The sequence below is a fragment of the Alexandromys fortis genome, unplaced genomic scaffold (assembly GCF_014885135.2).
Source record: "Alexandromys fortis isolate MF-2015 unplaced genomic scaffold, M_Fortis_MF-2015_v1.1 scaffold_254, whole genome shotgun sequence".
NCBI lineage: Eukaryota > Metazoa > Chordata > Mammalia > Rodentia > Cricetidae > Alexandromys > Alexandromys fortis.
The window spans coordinates 104,702-119,215 of NW_026068130.1; the positions used below are offsets into that span (position 1 = coordinate 104,702).

At 38.7% G+C, this 14,514-nt stretch overlaps 1 long non-coding RNA gene across 1 annotated transcript; it reads right to left on the reverse strand.

Moving 5' to 3' along the window:
- Positions 1 to 513: 513 nt before the first annotated feature.
- Positions 514 to 13,866, reverse strand: LOC126490774 (uncharacterized). Its single transcript, XR_007589246.1, has 5 exons — positions 13,782 to 13,866; positions 12,897 to 12,969; positions 12,117 to 12,222; positions 7,251 to 7,305; positions 514 to 725 (listed from the first exon to the last, which is right to left on the reverse strand). It is a non-coding gene; the product is annotated as an uncharacterized lncRNA (long non-coding RNA).
- Positions 13,867 to 14,514: the final 648 nt, after the last annotated feature.

Consider the following 14,514-nt stretch of genomic DNA (forward strand, 5'->3'; position numbering starts at 1 on the left):
ACTATTTTACTGATTCTCATCCTTCTGGAAAAGGGATTTCTCCTTTTGCCCATTATGGTACTAAAGGCAATTGTCACCATTTCTTAGAACCTACAAAAATACCATTTTTATTAAAAGGACTTACTTGATATTTTGTCTTACATGCATTAATCTATGCATGGAAAATAATTGCATTTCCCTTTTCCAGAATGTTCTTACGGTGCCAGAAGCAGAGAATCTCAAGGTAGTAATTTTAGCATAATAATGAATTATCATGTAAAGACAAACAGAAATTGTTCAATATCACTATAGAAAAGACAGCTAGTTTCAGACATGGTTTAATTAATTTACCCAATTGTACTAACACATTATACCTGAAATATGCAATTGACCAATCATTTAAATAAATGTTAGTAAATGTATAATAATTATTCTGATTTGCGCTTATATATTTTTCCATTTGTAAAAGAACTGTTCATTTATATCAAGGTTTAACTAAATACATATCCCACAGAGCATCTACCACTGATGAAATCTGATGTGTCCACTTGACTTGTTTGCTCCACCAGAAGTCAAAAGGGGCAAGATACAAAGTCCAGTATTTTATTGTAAACATAGAAGAAAACACAAAAATTAAAACAGCATCTTCTCCTCAGAAAACATTATCAGGATTTCAAAGCCTTCTTGAAGTGCTCACAGTGCCATTCACACCTTGGTCATGAATTGGAATGTTGTTTCCATCTGCTCTGCAAGCAATACAAACAGAAGGCGGTGGGGTTAACTGGGTGAGTATACAGAATTACTTCAGACCTGTCCATCAAACACATGCCTGTGGCAGCTGTTCTGTTTTGCATCAAATAATGCAAGACAAACACACCCCTAAGAGTTGGTGAAGGAAAACAAAATGTATTATCCTTTAATGGTGAAGGTTTATTGAGGCTGGCTGAATGTCTTTGTCTTAGAATCTCTTGTGTTTTAATCCAGTTTTAATAAATTAATGTGGAGAGTGGAATCATCTGTAGACTCCATCAAATTCTTGTGCAGGAGAGCCTCACTCACTGATCTGACATCTCATGTGGTGTGTGTGAGGCCTCCGTGGCTGCTACAGATGCTCAAGGGTGCCCAGGCTTGTCTCTCATTCCAAATACAGAAGAGAACAAAGCAATATCTAAAGCAGGTTTGTCATGGCCTCTGCATCCACTGGTTTTCATGTAATAGGACAGTCTCAATTCAGTTGCATTTTTCAACATTTTATTGGCTTCTCACGGGCGCTATGCAAGAGTACAAAATAAACCACGCAGCTTCCTGTGCCCTAACATTAGAAGTCACACTGCCTCTCCTCTGTTTTTTCTATAGTTTTCACAGAAATAGTCTAAATTTAACCGAAATAAGAGATATGCCTACAAACACCCAAGAAGCTGTATTTGGAAATTAATTACCAAAGTCAGAAAAATATTGCTAAATCCATAGCCAGAGAACAATATCCTTTTATCTCCAGGAGCCAAATCGATTACAAAGTCTCAGGTGGAATTTACATCGACAAACCGATAACCCTGGTGATCGGTGGACTTTATATATGCATCCAGCTGGCCTTCACACCCTTCACAGGATGTTAGGATCAAATTTGCTTACGTGCACATGCATTACCTATTCCCATGTTGGTGGCAGAGTTATCTGTGAAGATCACAAATTGAAAAAAACCTCTTTGCTGACATGGCAGCTTCATTAAACTAAAGAACATCAGTGTGATAGAAAATGCCGCCACAAAGCCTTGTTAAAAATAATGACACGGCAGACATGTTTATGATGCAATAGCAGTAAACTGGGTTAGTGTCATATATACTTTAATTTTGTAAGCATGTAGTTATGTGTGTGAATGCATACACTTATAAACAAATGCATGTAATTTATGTGTTGAAATAATCAGAATTGGCTATCTTCAAATATTTATAGTAATCGTATCTGGATGACAGGGTATACGTGGGTTTTTCATTGTTCATACTTGTGTTTTTCCATATTCTCTAAGCACGTCTACAAATTTGTAAGTTATTATGCAAAATTAGGGGTTTCATTGTGTCATATTCACGTGTATTTTATTATACATTGTTCTTTATCTTCCTCTCTAGTGCTCTTTCCAAAATCCTCCCTCTTGATGACTTCTTCTCTCAATAATAGTCTTCCCTTCTCCTTGCTCTTGATAAATAGTCCTCCCTTCTTCTTGCTCTCAATAAATAGTCCTCCCTTCTCCTTTCTCTCAATAATAGTCCTCCTTCTCCTTCCCCTCAATAAATAGTCATCCCTTCTCCTTTCTCTCAATAATAGTCCTCCTTCTCCTTCCCCTCAATAGTCATCCCTTCTTCTTCCTCTCAATAATAGTCCTCCCTTCTCTTTTCATGCCATATGCATTCCACTATCCTTTCTAATCCCCACCTTCTGACTTTGTTTTTCAGATGTTCCATACATTTGTACAATATATGTTGATCATATCTATGCACCACTATCTTTGTCCAGCTCTCTCTAATGCCTCAAACCCATCTGCCTTCTTAACTTCATATCGTCTCTTAAATTATTGTTATTAATAATCCCCTAAATCCAATCAGTGCTGATAATATGCACATGTGTGAAGCCATCCATCAGCACATGGATAACCTACCAATGGCCACATTCCCAAAGAGTGTGACTCTCCCTCACTCAGTAGCCATCAACTGTCAAGAGCTCCCCCAACAGGTGTGTGTCTTCAGTGCCCTTTCCCCCACTGATGCTGGAGATTTAATTGGCTTAATCTTGTGTAGGTTTTATGCAAGTCACAACAGCTGATAACACTGATGCGTGCAATCAAAATTTCATGTCCATAAGTCAGCATTTTGCACCAGTATATCTTGCAGACAGTCACTGTTGTAGGTTGTAGAGGGATATTGCTAATGACCTTTCTTGTTTGATAGCATGGAATGAGACACAGTCTTGCTATATAGCCTGAGTTGATTTTGAATATATTAATCCTCCTGCCTCAGCAGTCTGAGTCCTGGGATTACAGGTATGCACCACCATGTACTTTTTACCTATGTGTATTTGTCGTGTTACTGACAATGACAAAAGATCTTGGTGATAGGTCTTTAACTGCACATGTAAAGTTGCCTTGAGATGTGTAAAGTTGGTTATGTTTATAACCATTAAAATCAGACAAATGATGAGCTCATGACCCTCTAGACCTAAACCGTTAGCAGTGTCGCCTTTCACTCCAACCTAATTCTATGCTGACAGGCTAATCAAGCTCTGTATGTGAACACCAGTGGCCATCTGAGAAAGATTTGATACGTTGTCTCCTTCATATAAGTTGGTCCTCAAGTAAATCCTAAATATATCATATCAATTGTGAGTTGTTCTTCATCTTAATAATCACTCTATGTAACTCTTCATTTCTCTATGCTTAGTAACAAATCCTAGTCAGAAAACCCTTTCAGCATGGCTGACAGTTTACAGAAGCTCTGAAAATTTTTAATCAGCCGTAAGTATTCAGTCTTCTGACCTCATTTCCTTTGTTAAACCACACAGACCCTTAGGCATCCACTAATACTTGATTTTTATAGCCCTTGATTGCTGCCATATCACTTTCTTCAATGTTCACTAACACCACTTATGTTCCTCGGTGTGGAAGGAAATGGTAGTTTGTAGGCTATTTGCTGCTTTTCAATTTGTATTATAGCAATTTGTGCTGTGTCAAATTAGATATTATATAAGGAGGAATCTGGACCACTGTAGACCGACCGTGTGGCATTATTTTCATTCTAGTTATATTTGAGAATTCTGTTATCATGTGTAAAGAAGCAAAGGGAAATATAAATGACAGCATCATTTAGAAATAACTGTAAGCACATCAGCTTCCTTATAGCTGTGGCATTTGCTTTCATGGCTTTTATCAATAAGATTATAACCACATCTCTGATTGGCACTTTTGTGCTAAGGCTCTGAATTGTTTGATGTGTAAGGGGAGTTTTTCATTGGGACCACTGGTCAACTCTGACCTGCCAGTCAGCTCCCAAATAACAACACAGAGACTTAATATTAATTTTAAACACTTGACCAATAGCTTAGGCTTGTACTAACTAGCCCTTACAACTTTAATTACTTTGTATTTCTATCTATGTTCTACCACATGGTTTAGTATCTTATGTTAGTATGTTCATCTCCTGCATCCTCTGCATTCTCTCTCTCTCTCTCTCTCTCTCTCTCTCTCTCTCTCTCTCTCTCTCTGTGTGTGTGTGTGTGTGTGCGTGTGTGTGTGTGTGTCCCTCTCTCTCTTTCTCTACCCTTCTTCCCAGCATTCTTTCTGTCCTGAAAATCCTGTCTAGCTACTGATCATTTAGCTTTTTTATTGAACCAATCCCAGTGATATATATTCACACAACGTTAAGGAAGATTCCACACTACTTGTGCTTCCTTCAACCAACAATTCTTTATCAGATAGTGAGAAAGACTCAGAACAAATATGCTAGACAAGTGTGAAAAGGCAAAAATAGTCATCTAGACTGTTAACTACCTTGCCACTAAGCCTTGTGAGAGTTGGGGAGGAACTGTCGTTTCATTAATACATAAATAATTGAAATAAACCAACATAGAATAGAGAGGCCATTTTGAATCACCATCTGGTTCTCTGGGATTCTAACAGTGTCTTCTAAGTGCCACAGACTTCAATAGAGAAAAAGGTTATTTATATTATAATTATTCTTATCCTTCTTTTCCTCTGAACAGTGACTATCATATAAATCAACAGTCTTCAGAGTTATACAGAATCTAGGAGGTCATTTTATTCTGCTCTTTAGAGAAGAAAAAATGAATGTAAGAAGGACAAAAGACTCAAAGTGATATTCTGTGCACATGTAGAACTTCCCATTACAGAAGCCCTATTTAAATTCCTCTCCATTGCTTTTATCACATAATTTTATCAGCAATTATTATAACACATTGTCAGATCAAGGGCTGGCATTTAATTACTGAACTATATTTACTTTAGTTTAAGTAAACTATTAAGTTATGGTAGATAAAAATAAATAATAAAAATATAATATAAGTCGTGATTGTCTCACTGACTCACTAAATTAGGAACTTTTTTCAAGTTTATTCACTTAACTCCAAGTTTCCAGGGTTATTCACATAAGTTATTTTTGAAGGTTTTTTTTATAGGAGGAGAAAGATGAAGAGGAGGAGGATAAAGAGAAAGGAAGAAGAGAAAGAACAGAAGAAAAAAGAAAGGAAGGAAGGAAAAAAGAAAGAGAGGGGGAGGGAGGGAGGAAGGGAGGGAGGGAGAAAAAAGAAAGAAGAAAGAAAGAAAGAAAGAAAGAAAGAAAGAAAGAAAGAAAGAAAGAAAGAAAGAAAGAGAGGAAGGAAGGAGAGGGGAGGGAGAGGGAGGGAGGAAGGGAAAGATGGAAGGAAGGAAGGAAGGAAGGAAGGAAGGAAGGAAGGAAGGAAGGAAGGAAGGAAGGAAGGAAGGAAGGAATAGCATATAGGATCTTGGAACAAAAGCTGAACTCTTATTTCTTGAGTTAGTAAGCTGTGGTAATATTTAAGAGTAATATTTCCTTTATCTGAGACTGTTGGGGGCATAGGTGTCAGATGCCAAAGAAAGCTTCTCCCATCTTCATTCTTAAGACTCAAAGCTACAGGCAGAGGCTGTTTTCTTCCTGCTGCAGAGCACTTCTAAGAAGAACCAAGCAGAGGAAACCTGTGTTATCACTGAAAAGACTGAAAATTGTCAGCTTGTGTTTGCTCTCTCCAGCCACCTGTCTTCTATCCAATCATGGACGGTACCCTCTGAAACTATAAAACAAAATATGTCTCCTCCTTGAAGTACCTTCTGCTGGGCATTTTGTCACAGGGAGGTAACTATTACACACTCTGATCTTCTGTTTCTTTTTGTCATGTTGCTCTTCAGGGACAGGAAAGCTCAACTCTGACTGAGTCCCTGCATAATGTCTTTCTGACTCCAGCTAACCTTCAAAAATATAAAAAGATTCTTTTTCGTACCTATGAGAATAACAAATTACATGAATTTCCAAAATTCCATTATTAACATAATAATTTAGATATAAATATCTAAGAAATGCTTTTTCTAATGTTCAAATTAACATGTCACATATTGAACAATAGCCTAGCCATATTTATCTTACTCCTTTTATATGTAAAATATCCTCACAGGAAAAGACTCAGCAAAATAGTATAAAAGTATTAAACTTGAAAAAAAGAAGAGAAATATTTTTAAATTCTTCTTTGTTTGAGCTAGGGACATACACCAGTGATTAGAATGACTAGCTACCATGCATAAAGATATGGGTTCAAATCCCCAGTACCGCATAAACCAGGCACCGAGGTGTACACCTGTAATCTCAACACTCGGGAAGTGGGAATAGTAGAGTCAGACAGTCATCCTTGGCTATACATTGAAGTCAGCCTGGCTTCCATGAGACTCTATGCAAAATTAAAAATATCACTCTGTCTGAAAATTTACCAAGACAACTATCACCAGTGACCTGCCATATAATGTTATCTACACAGTTTAATATGATGTGAATGGAAAACACTCTTTTATAATGTGTTCCCCAAACTTACAACCCCAATGAACATCAGGCACACGTAGACAAACTAATGCTAGACCTAACCACCAAAGAAATCGGGGTCATGGACAAGAAATATAGACCAGGAAATTGGTACAGACCAAAATAAATGGAGAAGAGTGACATGTACATGCAATTTGGTGATCTGGATGGGACTTCTGAACAGAAAAACATATGTCAGTAGAAAACTGAAGAAAGTGGGATATCTGGAGCTCAGGTGATAAATTTACACCTATATTATTTTCTTAGTTTCAAGAAAGCAACCATAATAGTAGAAAATGTTAATACTAAGGTAGACTGGAAGTAGGGTTCAGGGGAATACTCTAAATTTTGTTTACAATTCTTCGAAAAATCTAAAATCATTTCCAATATTTAGGGAAGATTCTATGCAAGCTTCCAAAGTAGAGAAGAAACACTAGTCCCACTCAGTTGTAACCACAATGATGATTTCCCAAATAGTTCCATAGTGGCTCTTCAAGCTTGGGGGTAACTAACAGCTGTCTAATCAAACTTAAGGCTTTCTCCAAAAGAGGAAATTCATGCCTGGTGTTGTAAACGTAGCCAACTACACATGACTGGACAGGTCATAACCCATAGAGAAGAGTATATTAATGGCATTTATCTACTATAATTCCTGTGTGTATTTTAAGTACTTGTACTCACAGATAACTGAGCTCTCGCTCCTCGTCAAAGAAGCTTCTTTTCGTACAGATGGACCCTATTACAGAGATATACAAGTGGTCAAAATACAGAGAATAAATAATCATGGAGTGTCCACCCCTAATAGTAAGGATGGGAACAGAATGATCGTTAAGGGCCAGAGGCCAAGGCACTGGCTGTGAGACAGTGTCATCTAGACATGACAGGGAAGCTGACCCCATGAAATATCAACAGTATTACTGAGTAAACATGGCATTTATAATGACAAAACCAAATGACATGCCTATGTGGACATGGTAAACTTCACAAGGTCTCACTCATAAATTAAAAGTGGCAATTAATGACTACTGAGAACAGAGAATCAATCTAACCTAGGATGCCTTTATTTGGTTATCCAATACCAAATGGTCAGCCCTAAAATCACATGCATACAAGCAAACTAAATGGAATCATCAGTTTATAAACACACAAACACACATGCACACACACATGGTGATTAAGGAAAAAGAGAACATTAATTTAAGAAAGAATAGTAGAGGAGGATGTGGAAAGAGTTGGAGAGAGAGAAGGAGCAGATGGATTAATATAGTACTCATATATTAAATTTGAAAAACAAAAGAAATTTTTAAAAGAAACTGATAAAATAGTAGGTAATTTGATACTATCTACTAAATCTAAAAACAAATGCATTGAATATATAATCCATTTTGATAAACTGTAAAGAAGAAAAAAATATGCTGTGGGAACTCCTTCAGCTAATAGCCTTTAAGACACCAGCCCACTTTGGGCATGGTCTTATGTACTACAAATGCAGGTGAAAAGTATGTGTAAGCCTCTTGGTTGCTTGATTTGGTTCCTGTTCCTAGCACTCACAGAGGACTGAAGATTGAAGGCGTAAATCACAAACAATCCCACACCAGTTTGGAATTATGATTAATAGAATGGTCATTTATTTAAAGGGAAAAAACTTACAGATCACTGTCCCAGATAACAGCCCTCTTTGCCATCAGGAAAGGAGTCTAGTAGCCAGAAGAGGAGCCAGAAGACAAAATTGGGAGTTGCTGTGAGAACTCCTTCAGCCAATAGCCTTAAAGATACAGGCCCACTTTGGGCATGGTCTCATGTACTATAAATGCAGACGAAAAGCATATACGGGCCTCATGACTGCTGGATTTGGTTACAGTTCCTGGAGCTCACAGAGGATTGTGGATCACTACTCTTTCTGTGAGTTTATCCCCAGATAAATAAACCTTTGTTATACTCCATTCTGAGCTATTGTGGAACTCTTTTGTATGCCAACAAAAAATGTATATATAAATATATATAACAAGATATATCCATTGAAAAATTAGTTATTCCTCAAAATCAAGCAAATGTTGGTTCCATCATGCCATGTTAAGCACCATAGACTGAGAGTAAGCTGCAACCCAGTAAAATGATTTGCCTGAATTCATGTATCTCATCAAACTTGATGACACAAGTATTGCAATTCCAAGTCTATGCTCAGAACATTTTATATTGTAGCATCACCTCTCTCCTCCTCCTTCATCTCCATGCCTTCTCTCCTCTTCCATGCAACATGGTATTAAGCATTTGGTTGTCATATTTCTCAACTCATGGTACAATAGCATCACAACCAACCTCAGTAAATCTCTGCTTATGGTATTTTATTTCCAATTCAACTTCAGAGCACCCACACCAATGTTTCCTAAAATATGTGTGCCTACTTTCTAACCTCCTATCAGCCATACATTTTAAGCCCCTTTATGCCAATTGTGTAACTTTCCTGAGGGACCTGTGAACAGATATCTATTTGCCACTGATTGAGTGCTAAGAGTGATCAAAGAAATTATTCCAATCAAATGTAGTTTGATAAATCAGTAAATTTATTGGGATTATGTAAGTATAAAAACCTGAGTGAGGAATTATTCATAGTATAGGAAGATGGTCTTTCAAAGGCAGGAATGACACAGAAAAGTCTACCCCTGCCTGGGTAACAACCTATAAACACTACAACTCTGACGCTTCCTACCCAGCTTGAAGGCAGCTATACAGAAAGAACCCCTCCCCCAGCAATTGTTCACAGCTTACATAAACATGGAGAGGCACCTCATAAATCTTGCAACTTTATAAGCTTCCTGAGTCTTGTAAATTTATAAACTTCCTTAACTTTGTATGTTTGCTTGCTAAAAGCCACTCTCCCCTCTCCAACAGGAAATAACTACAACAATCATCACTTAGTCTCATTCTCCACAACGTGGCTATTCATAAGTCTCTGTGGTAAACACTGCTCACTTAGCTTTCTTCACTGAACAAGGTTGAAAAAATAGTAATATATGGGCACAGGCATAAATGTCTAGAAAGCAGTGTGATTCCATCCATTTGCCTGCAAAATTCAAGATGCCATTTTTTTCTGCTGTGTAATACTCCATTGTGTAAATGTACCAGATTTTCCTTATCCACAAATCACAATCCCAGAGAACTTAGACAACAATGAGGACCCTAAGAGAGACATACATAGATCTAATCTACATGAGAAGTAGAAAAAGATAAGATCTTCTGAGTAAATTGGGAGCATGGGGTCCTGGGAAGAGGGTTGAAGGGGAAGAGAGAAGCAAGGAGGGGAGCAGAGAAAAATGTAGAGCTCAATAAAAATCAATAAAAAAATTAAAAAATTAAAAAAGAAAGCAAAGTGATTGTCACATTATATCTGTTTAACAAAAATAAACAGATAAAAGTCTATGACCTCCCAAGCTTTTTCTTGGCTTTAAGGAACACAAATGAGTCATTTCCTGTGGACTAGGTCTTAAATCCTATCATAAAGTAGTTCTCTAACAAAGTACTCATAATAATTGAGCCACTGGGATACCAGTGGGCACATCTTACCTGGCATATTGGTAGTGTATACAAAGGGTCTATTAGCAACCATGACTGTTGGCAAAAATGTCCTCTCTAACAGCCTTGAGAGCACCTTCTTGCTTAATAAAAGTCAGCCATCACAGAAGAAACTCATTCACTGTTCTATCTCTCTGACTCCTAAAGCCAGAGAATGGTGTTGGTTCAGTTGATGAGTAAGATTTGATGGCATGAAAGGCAGTGGTCTCAGAACAGCCTTGTGACATTGAGGCACCACACCTCATTTCTGTGAATAGGCATAACCCTTGCAGAGTTGATTCCATACTACCCCAGAAAAAGCCTAAGCCAAGGGCTTCATCCAGTCCTTTATCAGATGAGCTGCCTTCACTGTTCATGGTGTTGGATTCCATCTGTTGCAATGTTGTATGAACAGTTACTGTCCTAACACTGTATATCATTCAAGCTTCTTCCCACTTCTATGACTGGGACCAAAACAAAACTGGAACTGTTTACTCTGATAATTTTCATTACAGTCACCAGCTGTGGTCCTGTACGCTTGTAATCACTTCTCATGAGAAGAGACAGTGAGATGTTGAAAGACACAGCTATCCTATAAGGATCTTAGCCTGATCAAAAAAATTCTTGACACATTTTGTTCTAATCATCAATTCTGCATGGCACCCATTTTTACTTATACAACTTATACAAAGAACAAGCGATTTGGCAAAGCAGGTATGAAAATTCTCATGCTCCAGAAACTCAAAGAAAAAGCTACTTCTTTTACACTCTCAAGCATAGACTGTTCTAGGATTTTCTCAATAAACTTTTCAGATATTGTATTCATCCTATGCAACCATAATACTTCCAGAATATTTATAGTTATGCCTGGCCCTTTCTCCTTGTCAGCATTGATTTTTCATCCATAGTCCTTCAAGTGGGCCTGTCTGTCTAAATCTTTTAGGTATTTTTTTCTAAATCTGTAAAACACTTAGAGGTTAGCATTATATCATCTATGTAATCAAACTTTTTAACAGAGGGTAGGCAGGGTAACAAAGCAAAGTCCAAGGCCATCATCCCATGACAAATAGCGCAAGGAATGAAGGTAACTTTGAAAATGTATTCTATAGGTCCACTGATGGCAGTTCCAGGTGATAAAAATTGGTCTGGGATATATTAGCTAAGGGTATACCATTAAAAAAAATGATGTTTAATGGGGTAAAATACAGCATGTAAGGAGCCCATCACTTGCACAGCTGATTTTTCAAAGCAGCATTGTTAGGTACAGAGACACAAATAGAGCATATATGTATTTGACTCTCTATTCCTAAGGCTCCAGAAACCATCTGGCTTCCTCATAAGCCATGCTAGATCAATGAAAGGGCTTTGGCCTAAATAAATAATCTTTTTGATCTTTTAGTATATGTAATTTTGTCATAGCCCCCAATCTATACTGTTTGTATTTACAGCTCTACTTAGTGTATACAACTTTATAGCCTCCCATATCACCCAAACACATATTATTTCCTTTATAGTTCACACTTTCAGCCAAAACTTTCCACTAGAGGTTTTCAGGGTATGTCCCAACAGTACCTATACCACCAGTGTGCTCTCTTTCAGGGCAGAAATGCAGACAGTGCAATTTGGGGAGGGAGATGATTGACTTACTAGAATAAACTCTTTTCTTTAACCTTTATATAGATCCTGGATTTTTATATCCCCATATCCATCTTATGCTGCCCATTGCCCCCCAATATTTAGGGAAATTGCGGTGAAGTGAGACGCATTCAACTGTAGAATCCACCTAAGCCCCAGTGTTTTGCACGTTAGAAAGCAACAATAAAGCTGTAATTCTTTACGGAGCCTCCAATCACACGGATGCTCTTCGTGCACAGGTAACCTCAGTCATCATATCCAAGGAGCATCAAGGCTGGTTGCTAGTTAGGAGATGTTCTTCTATAACAATGAGTGTAGTGGGGTCCCTGCACTTCCCCTGTCCTCCCCTCTGTCACTTACCCTTTAAGTGACTTTCTGTTCCGGCTTGAAGGTCTCCCAAAGACACAGCGTCATCATTTGGTTTTCCATTCATCTTCCCCTAGGACTTTTCATATGCAAGTTTGTTCTGAAGAGATAACTGAGTCTTAGCTACAACTGTATGTACCTGCAGCCTGATAATAGTCCTATAGTAACTGTACGGCTTCCTGGGATAGCAGTTATGTTCTCTACTCCACTACCCATTTGAAAGGCATCCCAGTACTCACATGGTAGCCTCTACTCATGAGTAGACTGTACTCAAGGGGGTACACTCATGTGCTGGCTAGTTTTATGGCAACTTTACACAAGCTAGTAGGGTCATTTGGAAGGGGGAACCTCAACTGAGAAAATGTCCCTAACAGATTGGCTTTCAGGAAAGTTTATGGTACATTTTCTTGGTTGATGATTGATGCAGGGGGGCACAGCTCACTGTAGGTTGGATGCCAACCTGAGTTGATGTTTCTGGGTGCTATAAGAGATCAGGCTAAGAAAGCCAGGAGGAGAAAACCAGTAAGCAGCACCTCCATAGCTTCTGCATCAGCTCCCCATTTCAGGTTCCTATCCTGGACTTCACTGAATGAGAGGCCAGATAAAATAAACCCTTTCCTTCTCAGGATCCTTGTGATCACTGTGTTTCATTGCAGCAAAATGAAACCTTAACTAAGATACTACTCCATCCCACATTTTCTTAGTTATTTTATACTCTGGGACCAAATATCTGGCAAAAGTAGCTTAATGAAGTAAAGGTTTGCTCTGCCTCACAGTTTGAGGGTACAGTCTGTCATGGTGGGAAAGTCACGATGGCAGGAGCTTAACGCGGGTGGTCACAATATACCTGTAGTCAAAAAGAAGAAAAAGCTGATGGAGATGCTTGGCTCCCTTTGTCTTTTATATTCAGTCTGGTACACAACCCCACACCATGGTGCCACTCACATTAAAGGTGAGTCTGCCTGTCTCAATTAACATCATCTAGAAACTTGCTCACAAACTAGAGATCTATTCCCATGGAATACCAAATTGCATCAAGGTAACAATCAAGATCCTCTATCACACACAGAGAGGAAGAGGGTTATCCTGATATACCCCTCAAAGACTCACTCAACATCACATGACTTACCTTGTGTAACAGGCTTTCTTTGGACCACCAGTCCTTGAATAATGACACAGAGGCTTCTTATTAAGTATGAAAGCCTGGTCTTAGCTTAAACTAACCTATTTATATTAATCTATGTTATGCCTTATGACTCATTACCTTTCCTCAGTACCATATGTCTGACTTCCTCCACTTCTGGCTGGAGAATTCCCTGTTCCTCAGATACCTTGCAAAGTTCCTACCTTTGCCCGGAAGTCCCTCCTATCATGTTTCCTGCCTGGCTATTGGCGGTACAGCTCTTTTATTAAACCAATTAGAAGGTGCCTTAGACAGGCAAGGAAGGACAGAGACAAGTCTGGATACAATGTAATCAAATAACCTGCAACAACCTTGGGTTGCAAGTCTTATCACCCTAACAGGGAGTATTCAGCTGCCAATACAACACAGAGCACAGAGGCACAGTGTTCCATATCACACAGGGATAGGCAGACACCCAAGGCTGCCTCTGTGGGTATTGCCTCAACCTCAGGAGCTATACAGTCACTCAAGCCCACCTCATGCTTGGTTCCGTCAGTTCCTGTTTGTATTCCAATGGTATCGTGGGCCTCTTCTGATGTTTATTCATCCTAGGTAAGGCACTGAAATCAGACCAAAGAAGTTACTCTAACCAAATAGAGCTTGAAGAACCAGTGATCATAATGAGGTTGCTACAGGAATATCGGTGAGCCGTGACTAAAAGGAGCATGGCGACTTGATGGCCAACTGTGCAACTGGAAAGCCCATTCCAGAATGAATGACAGCTTTTGGAAGCATCATACCTGGGTTCCTTGCCTGACTTGCAGTCTGCTAAACTGAAGAGTCGCCTTTCCCTTAGCGGTTGTTCACTGCTTACGTAACGTTGGGGAGGAGCTTTGGGAGTCTTCCCATTTTCTGAGTTTTCTGAGTATTTTAAGTTTCCTACTCTTCCTGGATCTCATAAGTCCCCCCCTTTAAAAGGGATTTTTATGATTTATTTTTAATTACATGTATATGAGTGAGAGGAAGCATATGAGTACAGATGCCCAAGCCAGATCACTTTAGACTGAGAGTAACTGGTGACTGTGAGCCACCTGACGTGGGTGCTGGGAATGCAGGAGCAGCTTGTACTTTTAACCGCTGAACTATCTCTCCAGCCTCAAAGAGAACATTTTCGTTCAGAAGAAATACCTGTGCGCCAGAATCCCATCTTCATCTGATGTTAAGCTTATCTTTATGATCCAGTACTTTTCCTTCAAGGCTTACGCCTCC